Raw genomic sequence first — 9,219 nt, 5'->3', positions numbered from 1 at the left:
TTTGTATTGGGGTTTTAGTAGGTATTGGGATTGTGGCTGAGTAGGGTTGTCTAGGAAAGTCTATGGTTGCCTTGAGGCGGTTCTTAATCAGAGGCAGGTGATTTTCATTGTCTCTGATTGGGAACCATATTGAGGCAACCATATTCTTTGAGTGTTTTGTGGGTGGATGTTCCTGTCTTTGTTATCACAAGATAGACTGTATAGGTTTTCACGGTCCGGTTATTGTTTTGTATTGTTAGTGTTTATTCTTCACTAAACATGTATCGAATTATCCATGCTGCATTTTGGTCCGATCCTTGTTCCACCTCTTCGTCAGAGGAGGAGATAGAAGAGAACCGTTACAGAAGGGTTGTGTTATTGTCACCTGATGACAAAGATCATTCCTTTGTTCTTCTCATGTTTTCTGTGTTTACATTTTATTTTGTCCTTGTCTCTTTTTTTTAACTGTCATTTTTATTCAGACATTTGGAACAACACAAACAAATAAACATAACATTTAAAACTATACATTTCAAAAATAAGTAGCAAAGACCAATAGAAACAAATTGTAGTGTATAAATACAAATACAAAAGAGACTTGAATTGTTACACTATTAACCTATTTCTAACAAAAAACACACAAATAAAGCTAAATTTCACAAATCCTGTATCACACCAAATACATATATAGAATAACACACTTATAAAGAAGAGAACCGGATTATTGCACTTCAAACAAGAAACACACAAACTAAATGTCACCACTAATTGCATTAGTACTGTACAAAGTTAGAGGTGCGCTATTTGATAGATTCCCCAACTCTGCCTACCACGGGCTTCCAGTGGGGAGACCGGAGGTCAACCCCCCCCTCCCATCTCCTACTTCTGAGAGGTTTACCTTCCCAGGAAGTAGCCTGCCTAGCTCACAAACTAGAATCAGTGAACCCACTCTGACAAAGTTAAGTGACTTGAAAATGAGCGATAGAAAACCATTGCGCAAATTTCACCATTCCGAATATGATTGTTTTTGTTTTTTGTGCGGGCGCCCCGTGCCGCCCCCAGCAGGATGCCGCCCTAGGCGGCTGCCCATGTCGCCTATACCTAAATCCACCACTGTATGTATGGGGGACAGAGGAAGGGTCAACCCCCTATTATTTCACACAGTGAGGCAATATCATTTATGTGATTTGTTAAGCCACATTTTACTTCCACTACTTACGCAACAACTATATTGTAGTTAATTCATTGTTATTAATTTGTAAAACATTTCAGATTTGTTTTTTTACTTTATGGAGTATTCATGGATTATTTTGTGTAGATCAATGACAAAAACAATACAATTAAATCTATTTCAAGCCCACTTTGTAACACAACAAAATGGAGGTGTAGACTGTCTTTAGGCCTGTATGTTTGCTATGTCAACCTACAGTACATCACAAGCGCTGTGTGATCAATAATTGAGGTGTAGAGTATTCACGTGTGTAAAAATGGCGGCCTCCTCTGCTGAGAAAAACAGCCTAGACCAGGAAGAGCCTGTTGAGGATGCTGGTGACCAGCCTTTGCTTAGTTTCCGTGGTCTCTTTGTTGTCTTTTTGTGATGACCAGACTTCAGTGTGTTTTTGATGGTGACCAACATAAGCCAGTCACCAGAATCAAGTCACGTCATGCTGGCTTGAAAAGGGATGTTGTGAACTTTTGTTCTCACAATATGCATCCAGAATGACTTCCAGGGTTAGAAATATCACTAAATACGACCCAAACTGTTGTACGTGATCAGACCAGCTTGACCAGCTTCGTCACCAGTATAACAGCATCACCATTATAAGCTTGTATGTTTCCAAAATACAGTGAAGGTTTGTCACCAGCAAAACCAGCTAGACCATGCTGGTCAGACCAGCTAGAGCATGATGTCTACCACCTGCTGTCTACCACCTGGCTCTTGACGGCACAAAACGACATCTACACACACAATACCCCATAACGACAAAGCAATATTTTTTTTATGGCTGGGGGCAGTATTGAGTAGCTTGGATGAATAAGGTGCCCAGAGGTGCCCAGAGTAAACGCCTGCTACTACTTTCTGCTTTTTGTGACTCCTGTCTTTGGCTGGGAAAATGGCTGTGTTATTCAGTGATTTGGTGGTTACCTAACATAATCGTTTGTGCTGCTTTTGCTGTAAAGCCTTTTAGAAATCAGACACTGTGGTGGGATTACCAACAAGATTACCTTTAAAATGGTATAAAATAATTGTATGTTTGAGGAATTTTAAATATGAGATTTCTGTTGTTTGAATTTGGCGCCCTGCACTTTCGCTGGCTGTTGTCATATCGATCCTGTTAACGGGATTGCAGCCATAAGAATATTTATATATATATATTTATTAATATTTATTTACACAAGTATACAGACCATTTGATACTAGACTCATTTTGAGTACAGGTGCATCCTGTTTCCATTGATAATCCACCTGTTGTAAATTCACTTGATGTGACTTGATTTGGAAAGGTACACACCTGTCTATATCTGGTCCCACAGTTGACAGTGCATGTCAGAGAAAAAACCAAGCCATGATATCAAAGGAATTGTCTGTAGAGATCTGAGACAGGATTGTGGCGAGGCACAGATCTAGGGAAGGATACCAACACATTTCTGCAGCATTGAAGGTCCCAAAGAACACAGTGAGATTGATTGGACATTGATTGGACTAAATAGTTTAAAAAATATATTTTGGTATATTAGCTGTCGCTGTTTTAGACTAAGCATAAGGGATTTGATGTTAAAATGTTGAAGATTAAATTGTGCTGGAATAGTGGAGGCAGCTCCTGTTTATTTTGTTATACTTGCGGTAACGTGGTTCTAAGTTAGTAGTTGTTTAGTGGTCATGAAATGTCAGAAAGATTTACTTCCTACTGTAAGTCATGTCACTGTTTGTTACGTGCAATATGCTTTGTGGACTTCACCAGACAGAGGTTGCTAAAAAAGGTGTGGTTCAATTTATTCTGTCACTGTGTCACGCCCTGGCCATAGAGAGGCTTTTATTCTCAATTTTGGTTAGGCCAGGGTGTGATTAGGGTGGGGATTCTAGTTTTTTTATTTCTATATTTTCTATTTCTATGTTTTGGCTGGGTATGGTTCTCAATCAGGGACAGCTGTCTATCATTGTCTCTGATTAGGAATCATACTTAGGCAGCCTGTTTTTCCACTTAGTTGTGGGTAGTTGACTTTGTTAGTGGCCTGTATAGCCCTAGTAAGCTTCACGGTCGTTTTTGTTGTTGTTGCGTTTGTTGGCGACATTTATAACATAAAAAGAAATGTACTCTCACCACGCTGCACCTTGGTCCGGACATTTCCCTGACAACGTGCGTAACAGAACTACCCACCACAAACGGATCAAGCAGTGTGGTAAGGAGTTCTGGACATGGGAGGACATCCTGAATGGGAAAGGATCCTGGACGTGGGAGGAGATCCTGGTGGGAAAGGATCTCTTGCCGTGGGAGCAGGTGGAAGCAGCGAGGACGGCAGAGGCAGCGAGTAAAAGGGCCCAGGATTTACACAGGGTCACGGCTGGCACTAAAGACCGGGAGGCCAATATTAATATAATTTAATTATGCCAATGTGCTTTCATCAATTGAAAGCCCTTAATCTATTTTATGAGAATTTGTAAGATTTCTTGTTTGCATAAAATAGACGCAGACCAGTCTTTCAATAATAGGGAATATAATTTATTCTCGGAGCGCGCTACCACTTAAACACATGCATCAGTTTATATACAGATCATGACGTCATTTCACTGCTTTAACAGAATCCCCTCCTCTCGACTGGGACTAAGTAAGGTGAAAAGTTCATTCTAACTTACTAACACACTCCCAGATTGACTTTTGACCCCTCAACATTATCGATCACCACTGAACTGTAAGTTTTATTAGACAGAAAACCTAGGAATGCACTCACTGCCTTATCTAAAAACCCCAGAGCTAAGTTTCAGTTGGGTCAACCATAGGCTAACGACATTATGTGTTTACTCAGTACCTAACCCATTTGTTTCTGCCTAGTTGGAATGGTGTTCATTAACTTTTATTACTCCTTGTCCTGTCACACAATCCCTTCTTATGAACTCATATTGTCAATCACTTATAAAACAAAGTATAAGTTTACCTACATACAATTCTATTTTAAATGGGGATATTGTTTATTCATTTATCCATAATAAATTCAACAGCCAACACCCCAAAACATTGTGTGTGTGTGTATGGGGGGGGGGCACACGAGGAGATTGGCTGAGTCAGGTTGGAACCCTGAGCCAACTCCTTGTGCTTACCGTAGGGAGAGTGGTACTGGTCAGCCACCGTGTTATGCAATGGAGCGCACTGTGTCTCCAGTGCACATTCACAGCCCAGTGCGCTACATTCCAGCTCCCCGCATCAGCCGGCCTAGGGTGGGCTTCCAGCCAGTACGGAATGTGCCGGCTCAGCGCATCTGGCCGCCAGTGCGTCTCTACAGCCCAGATTATCCTGCGCTGGCTCTGTGCACTGTGTCTCCGGTGCATCTGCACAGCCCTAGTAAGCTTCACGTTCATTTTTGTTGTTTCTTGTTTTTGTTGGAGACATTCAAAATAAAAAGAAATGTACTCTCACAACGCTGCACCTTGGTTCGGTCATTTCCCTGACGACGTGCGTGACACACGGTGTATTCTTACTGTCTTTGCCTTAGGCATATATGTCACGTGTCAAGGTATATGAACTAACAAGCTATAGAGAACTCAACTATCACAATAATGAGCGGGCCGGCCCTGCTCAGAGGGTAGGTACAGGGTAAGACTGCTGTAAAATAAACCTGTACACAATTAAGGCAAGCACACAACTCAGAGTGAAGTTTATTTCATGAAAAATAAAGCAGTAATCATTCGTAGCTCAAACCAATCAGACTTTAAATGGCGTTTTTGTGAGAGGATACGTTTTCAGGATCCGCCCTGGTCTCACAAACACTGCTCTAGCTCAGCCCCGGTTAATCACACAGGCTAATGATTGGTCTCAATGGATTCAGAATAAATAGACCAATGCAATGTCGCTCAAACACACCAGGGGTTGGAAGCACTAAAATCACAGAAATGATAATGTGGGATTCAAGGCATTTTGAACAGTACCCCACCTCTATCTTCAACACAGAGTCAGCATCACAGCCAGTAAACCAGAGGGCACTGGATGGAACAAATGTGTAAGGATTGACGGTGCCTTTAGGGGCAAGTGAACTGAGCAGTCACTCAAGTTAAGCCTGCTCTGAGGTAGCCCCAGTGCTCTGAGGTAGCCCCAGTGCTCTGAGGTAGCCCCAGTGCTCTGAGGTAGCCCCAGTGCTCTGAGGTAGCCCCACTGCTCTGAGGAAGCCCCACTGCTCTGAGGAAGCCCCACTGCTCTGAGGTAGCCCCACCGCTCTGAGGTAGCCCCAGTGCTCTGAGGTAGCCCCACCGCTCTGAGGTAGCCCCACTGCTCTGAGGTAGCCCCACTGCTCTGCCCCACCGCTCTGCCCCACCGCTCTGAGGTAGCCCCACTGCTCTGAGGTAGCCCCACTGCTCTGCCCCACTGCTCTGAGGTAGCCCCACTGCTCTGAGGTAGCCCCACTGCTCTGAGGTAGCCCCACCGCTCTGAGGTAGCCCCACTGCTCTGCCCCACCGCTCTGCCCCACCGCTCTGCCCCATCGCTCTGAGGTAGCCCCATCGCTCTGAGGTAGCCCCATCGCTCTGAGGTAGCCCCACCGCTCTGAGGTAGCCCCACTGCTCTGCCCCACTGCTCTGAGGTAGCCCCACTGCTCTGCCCCACTGCTCTGCCCCACCGCTCTGAGGTAGCCCCACCGCTCTGAGGTAGAACCATTGGGCCGGTGATATAAAAAAGTGAATTCAAGTCAACTGAAACTAACTCCAGTAGTCTTAACCTAAAACAAATCTTTCTGGTTCCTCTACATTTAAAGGTTAGTGAAAGACAGACAATGTACGGCAGTCAGGCTGGTTGAGCCTGTTCTTACATAACAACCAAAATACATGAGTCCACCCCTATGTGTAGTAAAAGGCACTTCTGAGTGTGAATAGCTCATTTACATTTTCGGGCAAGTGATCCAATCTTCAGGTAACCAAAAAATATTCCTGACTTGCCCGATGTGTCGTTAGGTGCCTTTCATACATTAATGTAAATCCCTGATATGCATTAAGCACGTGACCTACTACCTGGGTCGTCTTTGGGTCGTCTCCACGTCTGGAATAATAATTAGTAGCGGGCAGAAACATCCATCATTCTGTATGAACAAGGCATTTGAGAATGCAATCCTTGTCACAGCTCATCATCTCTCATAATACATCATGATCATAGCTCAATCTACCATCAGTGTCCAATAACTAGGCACTCAGTCAATGTTCCAATGTTCGTAGTTCAATGTTAGATGAGTAATCAGCATCCCATAACTACACAGAATAATAGGCATCCCATAACTAGTCATCAATCAATGTTCAAATAGTCCGGTCACAGACGCGACATAAACACCTTACCTAAATGTACACTTTAAAACATTTCACTTGGGAAAAGTCCAGTGAGCTTTGATAAGGCTGTAATTAAAATTGGGTAATTGTTCAGCTGACATGGAATCCTCCATCAACCCAATGATTTCTGCTCAATGTAAAACCATTTTGAACTTAACATTGAAGGGGAGGTTCGCCAAGGGAGCCATACAAGCTAGAACCGCCACTGTATACAGACAACATCTGAAAGGTCCCTCAGTCAAGTATTGAATTTCAAGCACAAAACTGATACTGCCTCCCAACCTAACTGCTGCTGCCCCGCTACCTAACTGCTGCTGGCCCGCTACCTAACTGCTGCTGGCCCGCTACCTAACTGCTGCTGGCCCGCTACCTAACTGCTGCTGGCCCGCTACCTAACTGCTGCTGGCCCGCTACCTAACTGCTGCTGGCCCGCTACCTAACTGCTGCTGGCCCGCTACCTAACTGCTGCTGGCCCGCTACCTAACTGCTGCTGGCCCGCTACCTAACTGCTGCTGGCCCGCTACCTAACTGCTGCTGGCCCGCTACCCAACTGCTGCTGGCCCGCTACCCAACTGCTGCTGGCCCGCTACCCAACTGCTGCTGCCCCGCTACCTAACTGCTGCTGCCCCGCTACCTAACTGCTGCTGCCCCGCTACCTAACTGCTGCTGCCCCGCTACCTAACTGCTGCTGCCCCCCTGCTGCCATACAAGCTAGAACCGCCACTGTATACATACAGCATCTGTAAGGTCCCTCAGTCAAGTATTGAATTTCAAGCACAGATTCAACTATACAGACCAGGGAGCTTTACAAAAGCCTCATAAAGGAGGGAAGTGATTGGTAATTGGGTAACAATGTCAAATCAGATATTGAATATCTATTTAATTTAACATTTAACTAAAATGTAATTCAAATAAAGGACAAAACACATCACGACAAGAGAGACACCACAACACTATATAGAGACCTAAGACAACAGCATGGCAGCAACACAACATGACAACATGTTAGCAACACAACATGGCAGCAGCACAGCATGGTAGCAGCGCAAAGCATGGTACAAACATTATTGGGCAGACAACAGCACAAGTGGCAAGAAGGTAGAGACCACAATACATCACGTGAAGCAGCCACAACTGTCAGTAAGAGTGTCCATGATTAAGTCGTTGAATGAAGAGAATGAAGTATGGTCACATTAATAATTATGCTGTGGATGATGTTTTAGACCACCCAGACACAACAAAGATACATTGGTCCTTCTGAACTGAGCTGCAGGACAGGAAGGAAACTGGTTAGTCATTTTAAAACAGCTAGAGTTCAATGGCTGTGATGGGAGAAAACTGAGGATGGATCAATAACATTGTAGTGACTCCACAATAATGACCTGAATTACAGAGTAAAAATAATTATAAAATGTACAGAACAAAATATTACAAAACATGGATATGTATTCAACAAGGCAACAAACTGAACACAGCAGCGGAATACACGTTTTAGCCTAAATGCAAAGCCTTATGTTTGGGGAAAATCCAACACAACACATCACTGAGTAACTGCCTCCTTATTTTAAAGCATGGTGGTGGCTGCATCATGGTATGGGTATGCTTGACATTGGCAAAGACTGGGAAGTTTCTCAGGATGAAAATGAACAGGATGAAGCTAAGTACAGGAAAAATCCTAGAGGACAACCTGATCAGTCTGCTTCCCACCAGCCACTGGAAGAGGAATTCACCTTTCAACAGGATTAAGACAAATCTACACTGATTGGTTACTGTCACGGTCGTCAAAATGAGGAGACCAAGGCGCAGCGTGGTAAGTGAACATAACTCTTTAATTAAAGAGAGAACACTGAACAGAACTAAATAACAAAACGAACCGTGATACAATATGGCTAGTGCAGAACAGGCAACTAAACCTAGAATAATAACCTACAAAATACCCAGGGAATATGGCTAGTGCAGAACAGGCAACTAAACATAGAATAACAACCTACAAAATACCCAGGGAATATGGCTAGTGCAGAACAGGCAACTAAACCTAGAATAACAACCTACAAAATACCCAGGGAATATGGCTAGTGCAGAACAGGCAACTAAACCTAGAATAACAACCTACAAAATACCCAAGGAATATGGCTAGTGCAGAACAGGCAACTAAACCTAGAATAACAACCTACAAAATACCCAAGGAATATGTCTAGTGCAGAACAGGCAACTAAACCTAGAATAACAACCTACAAAATACCCAAGGAATATGTCTAGTGCAGAACAGGCAACTAAACATAGAATAACAACCTACAAAATACCCAGGGAATATGGCTAGTGCAGAACAGGCAACTAAACCTAGAATAACAACCTACAAAATACCCAAGGAATATGACTACCTCAATATGGTCCCCGATCAGAGACACCGATAAACAGCTGCCTCTGATTGAGAACAAATCTAGGCAACCATAGACATATAAACACCTAGACTAGACAACCCTAGACATACAAAAAACCCTAGACAATACAAAAACTAAACAAACTACCCTTTTCACAATCTGACCTAACCAAATAATAAAGAAAACAAAGATAACTAAGGTCAGGGCGTGACAGTTACCAAGAAGACAGAGAATGTTCCTGAGTGGCCAAGTTACAGTTTTGAGTTAAGTCCGCTTGAAAATCTATGGCAACACTTGCAAATTGCGGTCTTGCCATGATCCACAACATCTTTACAC

The sequence above is a fragment of the Oncorhynchus gorbuscha genome, unplaced genomic scaffold, assembly GCF_021184085.1.
Source record: "Oncorhynchus gorbuscha isolate QuinsamMale2020 ecotype Even-year unplaced genomic scaffold, OgorEven_v1.0 Un_scaffold_2648, whole genome shotgun sequence".
NCBI lineage: Eukaryota > Metazoa > Chordata > Actinopteri > Salmoniformes > Salmonidae > Oncorhynchus > Oncorhynchus gorbuscha.
This window is presented reverse-complemented; position numbering follows the sequence as displayed.